Source organism: Blennius ocellaris (assembly GCF_963422515.1).
Source record: "Blennius ocellaris genome assembly, chromosome: 23".
NCBI lineage: Eukaryota > Metazoa > Chordata > Actinopteri > Blenniiformes > Blenniidae > Blennius > Blennius ocellaris.
Genome location: NC_137672.1, coordinates 17,727,468 through 17,740,564, shown reverse-complemented (window position 1 = coordinate 17,740,564; position 13,097 = coordinate 17,727,468).

Sequence of the window (13,097 nt, the reverse complement as noted above, 5' to 3'; positions counted from 1 at the left end):
GTCATCGTCCTGCATCGTCGTCCTGCATCATCGTCCTGCGTCGTCGTCCTGCAGCATCGTCCTGCATCGTCGTCCTGCAGCATCGTCCTGCAACATCGTCCTGCAGTGTCGTCCTGAGGCGTCGTCCTGCGTCGTCGTCCTGCGTCATCGTCCTGCAGCGTCGTCCTGCAGCATCGTCCTGCAGTGTCGTCCTGAGGCGTCATCCTGCGTCGTCGTCCTGCGTCGTCGTCCTGCGTCATCGTCCTGCAGCATCGTCCTGCAGTGTCGTCCTGCAGCGTCGTCCTGCAGCGTCGTCCTGCAGCGTCGTCCTGCAGCGTCGTCCTGCAACATTGTCCTGCGGTGTCGTCCTGCATTGTCGTCCTGCGTCATCGTCCTGCATCGTCGTCCTGCATCATCGTCCTGCGTCGTCGTCCTGCAGCATCGTCCTGCATCGTCGTCCTGCAGCATCGTCCTGCAACATCGTCCTGCAGTGTCGTCCTGAGGCGTCGTCCTGCGTCGTCGTCCTGCGTCATCGTCCTGCAGCGTCGTCCTGCAGCATCGTCCTGCAGTGTCGTCCTGAGGGCGTCATCCTGCGTCGTCGTCCTGCGTCGTCGTCCTGCGTCATCGTCCTGCAGCATCGTCCTGCATCGTCGTCCTGCAGCATCGTCCTGCAACATCGTCCTGCGGTGTCGTCCTGAGGCGTCGTCGTGCGTCGTCGTCCTGCAGCGTCCCACAGAATATCAAGCGTCGCCGCGGCGATCAGAATGCGCGGCAGCGTCCTACGGCACTTCGTATGGATTCACACGTCCCGTCCGTGTCCGTCAGTGAGACATTGAGTTGCGCGACGCGTCACGGCTGAAACTGATGTTTTCTTGCGTTTGGCTCCGACTATTTATAGCCCGGCGCTCTCGCACGCCGCATCAATATTTGACGACTCCGGCCCGGCCTGCGGGACGACGACGACGTCCTTGAGGCGGAGGAATCGTCTCACGGGCTCGTCGCTGTGACTCAACGCTGCGATCAAGGTTACAAAGGATCAATACGCCAGATGTGTGATTCTCACTCTGGGTGTGACGAATCAATTTCATATCGCAGTTCGTCACTCAACACGTTCAGTGTAATCGATTTATTGTTCACATCATGCGGCCTCCATGATAAAAGGTGTTTCAGGTTGCAGTTTTACACCATTTAAATACATTTAAATAAAACACACACCTTTGATTTGGCATCTTAAAGGCTTTAAGATGGACTTTTACCGGGACTTTTATTTTGACAGTCGCGGTAATAACAATCCAACTTGGTCGTCTGTCCACTACAATGTCCGTCTCCTCGCCATTGTTAATGTTCTCTGCGTGAATGTGTGTGTGGTTTCATTGCAATAACAACCAAACAGCACCCACTAGTGGTCCAACATGAACACTACACCATTTTCAGTCCTTCCTTGCCACGAGATATTGTTGTTTTGTTTTTTTAAAGAAGCATTTTCACTTGAAACTACAGCAATATTAATAAGTCTCAGGTAAACAGACTGTTGTCCACGATTGTTTGCAGGAAAAACGACAATATTCAGCTGTGAAACGAAACCCAACCCGAGATCTGTCTGAAACACGCAAACGAAGCGGGAAATATTGACGACATAGTGCTCGTGAATGGTCAGATGTCCCCAGCGTCAAGCTCAAACACCGGATCTCCTCAGGGGTGTGTCCTGTCCCCCCTCTTGTTCATACTGTATACGGACAGTTGTCGGGTCACTCAGAAAAACCGGTTCCTGGTCAAGTTTTCAGACGATACAGTCTTGGTGTCCTTACTTTCGGGATCCGAAAAGAACCACGGTCCTGCGTTGACCGAGTTTGTCCAATGGTGTGACTGCAACTACTTGGATCGAAACGTCTCCAAAACCAAGGACATGGTCATTGACTTTAGACGCACCACAGCGCCCCCTTGTGGTAGCAGTGACATTCATGGGGAAGTGGTTGAAGTGGTGAAAAAGTACAAATACCTTGGTTCTTGGATTGACAACAAGTTGCGGTTCGAAGCAAACACAGACTCTATTTTTAAACGTGGTCAGCAGAGAATCTATCTTTTAAGGAAACTGAACTCTTTTAATGTAAATGAAAGCATTCTCTGCAACTTTTACTGCTGTTTCATAGAGAGTCTCTTAACTTGTTCACTTGTTTGCTGGTTCAAGTGTTTGTCTATGAAAGATAAAAATAGACTGCAAAACATCGTCAAAATCTGCTCTAAGATCATTGGCGTTAAACAAAAAGACCTAGAGTCCCTATGGAAGGAGAGGGCTCTAAAGAAGGCTAAATGTATCTTGGGTCAGCCCCTCCATCCTCTGTCCTCAGAGTTTTCACTCATGCCTTCTGGACGCCGTTTTTATGTACCCTTTCGGAAAACAAATCGTTTTTCCAACTCTTTTGTCCCCTCTGTCACTGCACTGTTAAATTCTGAAGGGAGTGTGTTTAGTTAACATTGACCGTATTGTAACGGGTCCTCTTAAACTCAATTATTGTCCGTTCTGTTGGAAGTGTAACCCTAACCCTAGGAACTAACCCATGAAGGGACTCGACGCACTTTGTGCGTCTTGGTCATTTTGCAGCCATGTTGACGGCAGAAATGTCCTCAGTGTGACAGACTGATGTGCTGCTGCTGCTGCTGGACGTTTAAATCACTTCAACTAAACCCGTTTTCAACACGGTTTCAATGAATCCTGGTTTTTTTTTCTCCAACCGTCACTTGGAGCCTCTCGAGGAGCAGCGTCGTGGGAAAGATCCACAAAGACGAAGAGGTGACAGATTCTACACCTTCACTGCAGTGATGGATCAGATGGTGTGTATACACACACACACACACACACACACACACACACACACACACACACACACACACACACACACACACACACACACACACACACACACACACACACTAACATTCAAACTGTCAAAGTGGTGGACCTGCATTCTAACAAAACCCAGACGTATGTTGGACGTTTATTAATGGATTACATTTCGTTTATATTATTTTGCTAACCTTGGAGAGAAACAATCTCATAAAAAAGCGAAAAACACATAAACGAAAACTTCATAAAATTGTCTTTTAATTTAAATATAGTCTCTGTGTGTTGAGTCGACATTAATTCCGTGGTTTTTCCCTGAATAAATATCCGTTACAAGCTTCAGCCTTCAGTAGAAAAACAATGCGATTAATCGCAATTACAGAAAATTGTGCAATTAATTAGTTAATGTATTTTAATGTTTTTGTTTTTTTTACCAGAGAAGCGGTAGATAATGGATGGATGGAGAAAATGCTCCCAATCTGTAGTATATCTATGATTGTACCTGTACTACGCATATGATTCCACCTGTATTGTGTTTGAGTGTACCTGTAGTGTATATCGACTTCTACCTGTTTTATGTCTATAATTTTTGGTCTGTATTGTGTCTGATTTTACGGCACATGATTCTCGATGTAGTGACCGTGGCTAGAGCTCCAGCATCAAACCAAGTGTTGTAGTATCATCAGCAGGGGGAAAGTGAAGGCTGCACTGAACACTCGTGACTTTACTGGATTTTTTTTATTTTTTATCATTTTATTTTATTTTACTTCTATCTCTAAGGATGCACTCATTTCAACTCATTTCAGCCGCCTGTCGATCTGCCGCTCCATCTTCTCCTCGCTCGTGACCAAGACCCCGAGATGTATGTTGGCGGATATTGAAATGCGTTGAGTCTGACTTGTGTGTGTGTGTGTGTGTGTGTGGGGGGGGGGGGCATCATGGGTTTAACCAATATGGAGTCAGCTGGATCTTCTCCTCTGTCTCCACTCCAAAGCCTGCAACACACAAGTGCACACATTGAGAAATTGACTTTTGAAAGGACAAATATCGAGCAGCTCTTCAACAATTTCCCACAGGGGGACAGCGGTCCAACGACATTGCAAGGCATTCAAAGTGTCTCTCCACAAATCCAGCCTCGGTCCCGATATTGAGCTTAAAATCTCTCTAGATTCAACTATTGTGTGTCTGAGTAGGTTACTTAATTTTAAAAAGGGCTTCACCTGTGTTGTTGGAGATCAGTCGTCGCGGTCCCAATTACTCAGTATTTCGTCCTCGAGATTCTTCCTCCCCCTTTTTTTACGGCCACCTCTGCTGCACTTTGGCTTCGTGTGCTGCTCATAGTCCACCGGGACCGCCAGTTTCCGATGCTCCTTCGGCTCGTCCTGCTCGTCCTGCTTGTCCTGCTTGTCCAGCACCTCCTGCTTGTCCAGGTTGTCCAGCTCGTCCAGAGCCGCCAGTGCGTGCAGCGCCTCCAGTGCCTCCAGTGCCTGCGGGTCGTCTATCTCCTCCAGCTGCTGAGATTCAAACAGCGCTGCGAAGCGCTTCGGTATCTGGCCAGGTCGTCCTTGTGTCGGCCCCTGAGACCGCTTAGGTTTCGGAGCCACCGTCCTCATCCAAGACTGCTGGGGCTCCTGAGGGTCGTTCTGCCACTGACACATCTTTACCCTCCGTCTCTGCCGGCGGGACTTCGGCCCTTCAAATGGCTGATCCTTCACCACGACCTCTGGCTTCTGAAGCTCCTCCTCCTGCTCAAGCTCCTCCTGCTGCTGAGGCTCCTCTGGCTGCTCAAGCTCCTCCTGCTGCTCAAGCTCCTCCTGCTGCTGAGGCTCCTCTGGCTGCTCAAGCTCCTCTGGCTGCTCAAGCTCCTCCTGCTGCTGAGGCTCCTCTGGCTGCTCAAGCTCCTCCTCCTGCTCAAGCTCCTCTGGCTGCTCAAGCTCCTCCTGCTGCTCAAGCTCCTCCTGCTGCTCAAGCTCCTCCTGCTGCTCAAGCTCCTCTGGCTGCTCAAGCTCCTCCTGCTGCTCAAGCTCCTCCTCCTGCTCAAGCTCCTCCTCCTGCTCAAGCTCCTCTGGCTGCTCAAGCTCCTCCTCCTGCTCAAGCTCCTCTGGCTGCTCAAGCTCCTCCTGCTGCTCAAGCTCCTCCTGCTGCTCAAGCTCCTCCTGCTGCTCAAGCTCCTCCTGCTGCTCAAGCTCCTCCTGCTGCTGAGGCTCGTCCTGCTGCTGAGGCTCCTCAGATAGAGGCTCTTGAATCGGGCTCATGCTCAGCTGCTCCTGCAATTTAAGGTAGAAAATGTGAGGATAATGAGGATGAAAATGTTGTACATGTTGAACCTTGAAGTATCAGAACATTAATACTGGTCTAGATTCTGCTGAGACCGAGGGATAAACCAATCCGCATTTTTTTCACTTCTGATCCGATCCTGATACCTGAATTTGGACATTTGCCGACACATTTGCCGAGCATTTTGCTTTAATATTATTATCATTAGTGTTAATTTTATATGAGGCTGTACTAAACCCCTCTCAGAAAGGTTGGATAGCATAGTGCTAATACATTAGCCTGCTCGCTGGCTGCAAACTGTGGTATGGATTTGTGGACTCATTACTCCGGGTGTCATTGAGACCCCCCTTCCGTTCAGGAAGTCCATTCCACATTTTGCAGCCAGCGAGCAGAGCAGCCGACCCGGCAGTACCACTTGTGGAGTCATTTCAGCAACAGTAATGCATAGTCAAGGCTCATGGATTGGGAAACATCGGCAGGTTGGATCGGATGCCGATACTGATACTGGATGGGATTGGTCTCATCCCCAACGAGACCTAATGTAGCAGTTTTAGTTTCCAGATGATTAATCTAATCTAATCATTAAAATTCAAAGAATTGAAGGCACTGACCTGTGGGATGTTGTAAAGTGGAGCCTGTGGCTCTGGGTGCATGGGAACCTGTGGGTTCTGGTACACAGGAGCCTGTGGGAAGCAGTATGCTGGAGCCCATGGGTTCTGGTGCATGGGAACCTGTGGGTTCTGGTGCATGGGAACCTGTGGGTTCTGGTGCATGGGAACCTGTGGGTTCTGGTGCATGGGAACCTGTGGATTCTGGTACACAGGAGCCTGTGGGTAGCAGTATGTTGGAGCCTGTGGGCCGTAATAAACAGGCACCTGTGGGACGCAGTGCACAGGAGCCCATGGGTTTTGGTGCATTGGAACCTGTGGGTTCTGGTACACAGGAGCCCATGGGTTCTGGTACACTGGAGCCTGTGGGTTCTGGTACACGGGAGCCTGTGGGTTCTGGTGCATGGGAATCTGTGGATTCTGGTACACGGGAGCCTGTGGGTTCTGGTGCATGGGAACCTGTGGGTTCTGGTACACGGGAGCCTGTGGGTTCTGGTGCATGGGAATCTGTGGATTCTGGTACACAGGAGCCCATGGGTTCTGGTACACAGGAGCCCATGGGTTCTGGTACACAGGAGCCTGTGGGTTCTGGTACACTGGAGCCTGTGGGTTCTGGTGCACTGGAGCCTGTGGACCGTAGTAAACAGGCACCTGTGGGATGAAGTACGCGGGATTCATTGCTACCATCATGGTTGTAGCAGTCGTGGTAGTAGCAGTTTAAAAGATAGTTGAATGCTGGTGAAATAACTTCTGTCGCAGTTTAAAAGATAGTTGATCGCTGGCAAGATACGTTCCTGGACTGGTGTCTTCTGAGGGTTTATAATAACTGAAGAGCCACTCGGTTCTGTTTGGTTATATAGCCAAAACTCAGTGTGATGACATACCACATCAAAGCTCAGTGTGATGCTACATCAAAACTCAGTGTGATGACATTACCACACCAAAGCTCAGTGTGATGGCTACATCAAAGCTCAGTGAAATGACTCTATAACATCAAACCTCAGTGTGATTGGCTACATCAAAGCTCAGTGTAATGAATCTACCACATCCAAGTGCAATATGACATCACAAGCCAACTTCAGCTCGGTGTGACATCAAACCAACTTCAAAGGATTCAAGCCCCGCCCCTTTGGGCCTGCTGCCATGACAACCATCAGCTGTCATGACTAATTTGTAGACCTGTGTCTTGTTTAAGCTTTAAGCTTTTCTTTTTTAAACTTTAATAACTATTTTATCTTTAATATTTACAAAATAATTTGCCCTCAACAACACATCAAAATCTGATTGGCTGATGACACTGTCACTCACCTGTTTAACACAGTAGCAGCGTCCAGCGTCGATCAGCGGTTTGCAGTGCTTTCCTCTGCTAGCCCCCGCAGAGGAAAGGAGTTGTGATGCATTTAGAGGACATAGGAGATTTGAGCTCCACAAAATATCACCAGTCGTCTTCTGGCTAAAGTTGCTAAAGTCACTAATTGATTCCACACACAGATTTCACAATCACTTTTTAATTATTAAAAAAGAAAGAAAGATCATTTTTGACAGGGCTGCACAGTGAACATCTCTCTGGAGTAACTGGAAAGCAGTTGCAAATAAAGTAAACTGAAGTTAAACTCAACTAAAACCGTGTTGCTTTGCTTTAATATACGAGTGGAGTGAGCGGATATGCCTTTGCAGCTGTTAGTCAAAAAAACAAAACTTATTTCACTCATGATTTGGATTGAATACTGTAACTTTAAAGTAGGAGATGAAATGATCAAAAACACATGCATATATACAATCGATCTCACGGCACTGGACGTGATTTTCTACAGCTTTCAGCTGATGTGGTTTGATGCACAGGAAAGGTGTCGGACGAAAAATACAAAGCCAGAGGCTAACAAGGCTTCATGCACGGGTCTTTAAAGATGTTACGAGTGGTGGAGTGCTGCCTTTCCCCTCTATAAACATATCTATGGTAAATAAACACAGACTTGCATCACAAGTGTCGAAACAAATCAGGATTCAGAGTTTTAGTGGAGAAGAACAACTGCAGGAATCAATGCGTCGAGGTAGAACTCAACCACCATCAAATTCACCCTCAAAAAACAACTGCAGCTCAGAGAACATCTGGGGGGGGGTCAGCTGCTCAATCCAGTGGCCACATCTGGACCAAGTGGACAAAAAAAATCACATTGCAAGTGTCGAGTGATAAAAGTGTGGGAGCAGAAACGAGCTGCAGCGTCGGTCCACAGTGTTCCTTCACCGCCACAACAGAGATACTGCAGAGCAAGAAATGAAGAGATGAAGGGGGGAGGAGGAGGAGGAGGAGGAGGAGGAGGAGGAGGAGGAGGAGGAGGAGGAAGAAGGGGAGTAAGATGAGGAGGTTGAGTCTTGAAGCAGCGTGAACTGGATTCAGCCAGACTTTAGTAAAAACAGCCTCGTCCAGGAGGCGCTGACAGTCTGGGAGGGGCGGGCAGGGAAATGAATACGTACACACACACGCACACACACACACACACACGTACACACACACACACAGATAGAGAGGACACACTATGTGCTGCCTCATGTGAAAAACAAATGTTTTGAGTGGTTTATCAGTCCGGCTCGGCCTCGGCTCCCAGAAAGAGGAAGCAGTTTGGTCGGGCTGTTTCAGGGTGAGGGAACAAAACACACTGTGCTCACACACACACACACACACACACACACACACACACACACACACACACACACACACACTGAACTGATTGAGGTTATTGCACTTGTAAAAATCCCAACTTATTCGTCCTACATGTCAGCCTGGAGGCTGTGATTTTCCGAGATGTTGTTATTGACCGTCACGTTATGTGATATTATTATATTTAGGCTCGTTTGGCAACAACACCCGGACTCTTTTATCCTCACTTTTGTAACTCAAGACAGGAAAGGGTGAGTACGCTCACTCCGAGGGACAAAACACGACTCAGCATATCCACTGCTGGGATTCAGGGGAAGTGAAAAATAAGAAAAAAAACCAACATGCAGACATTTTCTGAAAAGTTGCTGAAACCCAGTGAAACAACAACTTAACATCATTTCATTTAAAATCTTTAAATATATTTAGATTTTCCAGTCTGGCTTGGCGATTGGAGAATGTGCAGAGTTTGTACGTTTTCCCTGCGTGGTTTATTCTACTATATTGTATTATATCATATTAAAATCAATATTGTTATTGAACTGATAACATGTCGTATTATATCATATCAGCATAGCAACATATCATATCTGTATCAGTAACATCAAAATGTTATTTATTAATAACAGAAATCTGCTAAAAACAGTTTAATCTAACATAAATACACAATATATAGGATGAAAAGCCTCTTATCACAGTGTTCAGTAAAAGTTTTATCAGTGTCAAAATTCAAGAAAACGAGAAATATACTGTAATATTTGCCCCGTAAAATATCAAGGTAATTATAAAGATGCACTGTGAGATTCCAGTGATACGATCGAAGCTTGTCAGAAAAGTGACACAATTCATGTGAATCAGGAATCACGGAATGAAAACAGACGTTATTGTTCCATCCATCCATCCATCCATCCATCCATCCATCCATCCTGGGTTGTAGTTCAGAGGATTCAAGCAGCCAAACATTGAAGTTTTTGTTTGTTGTAGTCCAGAGTGGAATTTTCCAAAATCATCAATATTTTGGCAAAAAAACATCAATAATTACCGAATTTTTTTACTACAATCTCAACATAAAACCCATTTTAAAGATAAATTCTGGTGCAATGGGCTAGTTAGATGACTTTCATGGCAGCACCACCTTTATCTCAGCTCCGGTTTCGGTGTTGGAGCTTCTGCTCTGAAGAAATTTGCTTTAAAAAAACCAAAAAAACAGATCAGTTTGTGGAGGTGGAGGGTCTTGCTCCGGGGCACAACGGTAACCTGGAAACCTGGAGGCCTCATTCTCAGTTGTAACTTGCTCCACCCCTCCACCCCCTCCCCCACCCACTATTGAGCTGACCTACATTACAATCAGAGCTTTTATTTTGTACACTCTTGCACACAAACTGTGACTTCCTTCACTTATAGGGTGGATGTGTAAATATAGTTACGTCGTCTTGCACAAGATGTTTACAGTGGATGTCCAGGCAGTTTTTTTTTTTTATATCTTAAGATAAATAAAGCTGCACCAAGTTGAGTTCATGTTATTATTAGAAATACTACAAACAAGCACAACGGTGCTTTTTTTCCCCTTTATTCCAGCGTTTCCTTCAATTTACCATTGTTCGTTCGGGCGGAAATATGAAAACGACGCCACTTTGCAGGTTAAAAGGGTTAAAAGTTAAACGGGGGGGGGGGGGGGGGGGGGGTGGGGGGGGGGTAGAGGAATAAAGTTTATTTTTGCAACCTTGTGAAAATAATCTGTGATTAACGGTGAACTCTGCTGTAAATATGAGCGTCTCTAACTGAAACGGTTATTTGCGAGGGGTCGAGGCGAACCCCTCGGACCCCCACGAGGCTCTACCACACTTTTGGGAAAAAAAAACTCCGCTGCACAGGATGTCTTTTGTTTCGCACGTGGACTGATTACGTTACACGCAGAGTCAGGCTGCAATCGGACGCCCTGTTTGTGCCGGCGTGATCCAATCACGATGCCAAAGATAAAGTCGGAATCCATTCCGGAGGCGGTCGTGAGAGAGATTGGCGGCGGAGTCGAGGAGTTGCTAGGCCTCAGACCGGCTGACGAGCGGTTTGAGCAGCGAGTAAAACCGGTGATGGAGTCAGCTTAGTGGCTGGTCCACGTCTTTCCTTCTTTTATTTACACAAACGCACAAACAAAAAAATCACAACGTGCCACAAGGAGGATTGAGGAGTGTGGCTCCTCCAGCAGCAGAACCGTGAATGATGTTAAAAAGCGCCTTTAAATACTCTTCCCTCAACTGGGTGGAACCATTAAAAACTCCATAGGTACTAAAAGTTAACATTAGTGTCTAAAAACTACGCTAAAATCCTCCAAACTAAAACCACAACTATGACTTAATGAAAGAAAACTCCTATTAACCAATACATCTCAAACCAAACACCTAAATGGTAAATTAAGTTGTAAACCCGACTAAAACTATGTGCAACACCCCCGCTTGCTCCTCCTCTTGGTTCGGCCCGGAACCTTCCTTAACTGTGGGGAATCTTTTACTGGGACACCGGCCTGAACACCAAGAGAAAGTAAGAGGAAACTCCTCACACACCACAACAACAACTAAAAGAATAAGATCATCTTAAATGCACATATTCAATAAATAAGTTAAAACAACAATTGTGTGCAAATTCATTTATATAGGTGCAAAATATCTTGATCTTAAAGTTCCGTGTGCTTCTTAACCCTCTGGGGCCTGTGGACTCACCGGTGCGTCCTCGTCACATGACCGTTTGAAAAGGCAGTAGCGCCACAGCACAGCGTCGTCTGGTCCAGTGTTTCAATCCGGAGATATGAGGAAAAATATGTGTGACCTTTTGTAAATAGTTTTACAAAAACGCCTGAGGCAGTGCTTCTATTTCACTGTGAATATCTGTATACAACTGTTTTTTCAGTCCTGTTTTGATAAATTTGAGTTAATTATAGTTTAGATTTACTTTACAAGTAAACAAAGTGATTCGTTAACCATGTCTGTGACTTTTATAGTCAAGAAATCTATGTTTTTACCACCCGAATTTGTAATTTTATGGTGTTTTTAGAGCCACTGTTTTAATACAGTATGCCAAAGTGATGAAATTACTTCAGAAATGCATTTATGAGTTTGTCCTGAACAACATGACACCAAAAAAGGCAAGGTTTAAGGATATTATATCTGAGATATAAAGGAAAAATCAACTGTAGTGAAAAACGGCACAAAATGCTTCAGGCCCCAGAAGTGTTAAAGTGCTGAATCAAGTGCTGTGATTGCGTCAAAATAAAGGAACGAGCTTCCTGTCCGTTACAGAGTGAAAACGCCGACAAGTTGCGACCTGGACGGGGTTTGACTGACGGATGTGCAGCAGCTCCTCGCATAATAACACGCCTGGAGATGCATGAGGATTCAGTGGGAGCAACCGTGAAGCAGATGATTCTGGATCCGGGAGAACGTTGTGATGTCATGATTTAGTTAAGAGGAATTTTCTTAAAAGCCTCAAATAGTTATAACAATAAAATTCTATTTTCATTTGAAAATGGGGCCTATTTTGGGAAGAATTTGTTTGAAAAGTCATTCATGTAACACATTTGTCCCCAATAAGAATAAAATCTTGAGTTTTGGAAAAATAAATTAAAAAAATTCAGCATTCAAACCATATTTATTTTTACATTTATGTAAATTTACCATAAATTTACACTGTAAACCTTCAAGATGCATTATTTATTTATTTTATATAAGTTTATCAACTCAAATATTATCATTACTCACTTCAGGAAAGTGACATTTTATTGTTACGTCAGTAAATCAAGTCCACCTTTTTTCTCCATTCATTATATTTGTTCTATTCGATTCTATTCTTGTTGATTTTGACTGAATATGATTAAATACTAAATGTGTGCCATTTGAATTTGAGCATAAAGAATAACTAAGAGTGACAAAAGCAAACATTTTAAACAATTATAAAGCAAATGGCTTGAGGAAACTGCTCAAGAGTTCTCTTAATGCATTAATTGATAAATAAGAAGTTTTTTTTCACACGTGCTTTTCTCCGGTTGTGCTACTAGAGAGGATAATTCCTCTGAAGAAAACAAAGAAATCCTGTAAATTAAACTAGAAAACCAGAGTATTTGAGTGAGACACGAGCTGCGTTTTCCCACAAATCACAGGAATGCTGCAGGTACACGAGCCGAGTCAGCGTCTTTGTTAGCCATCACGTAAACAACAACAATCGACTTTTCGTCAACAATCGTCCGTTTTTTTCCCCGAATGGGAGGTTTTGTGTCTGCGGACACATTGTCCCGGGAACTCGTGTGTTTCTGGGGACACGGTAAACACATGGCTCGAATTACCGCCTCCTCCTCCTCCTCCTCCTCCTCCTCCTCCTCGTTCTCCACGACTCCTCACTCGCACATTCCTCGCCGTCTCAAAACATCTTCTCCCTGACCTGCTCTCCTTTTCTCAAAATAAGGCTTCGCGGATATGAATGGGCGTGAGCACGTGCCCCCCCCCCCCCCCCCCATTACCCCCCCGAGGCTCCCAGGTTTCTAGGAAAAACACCCGACGTCATCCGTCTGCTCCTCCTCGGGCCCCGACCGTAGAATAATAGAATTATTACTAATAGAATTTCTCCCCCCCCCCCCCCCCCAAGTCTTGACCCCTCCAGGCGCGAAGTGAACAAACGTGCATTGTCTGTTTGTCCAGTTTGAATATTCTGTCACGCCGTGTTCCCGCCGGCAAGTAGGAAGCATTCT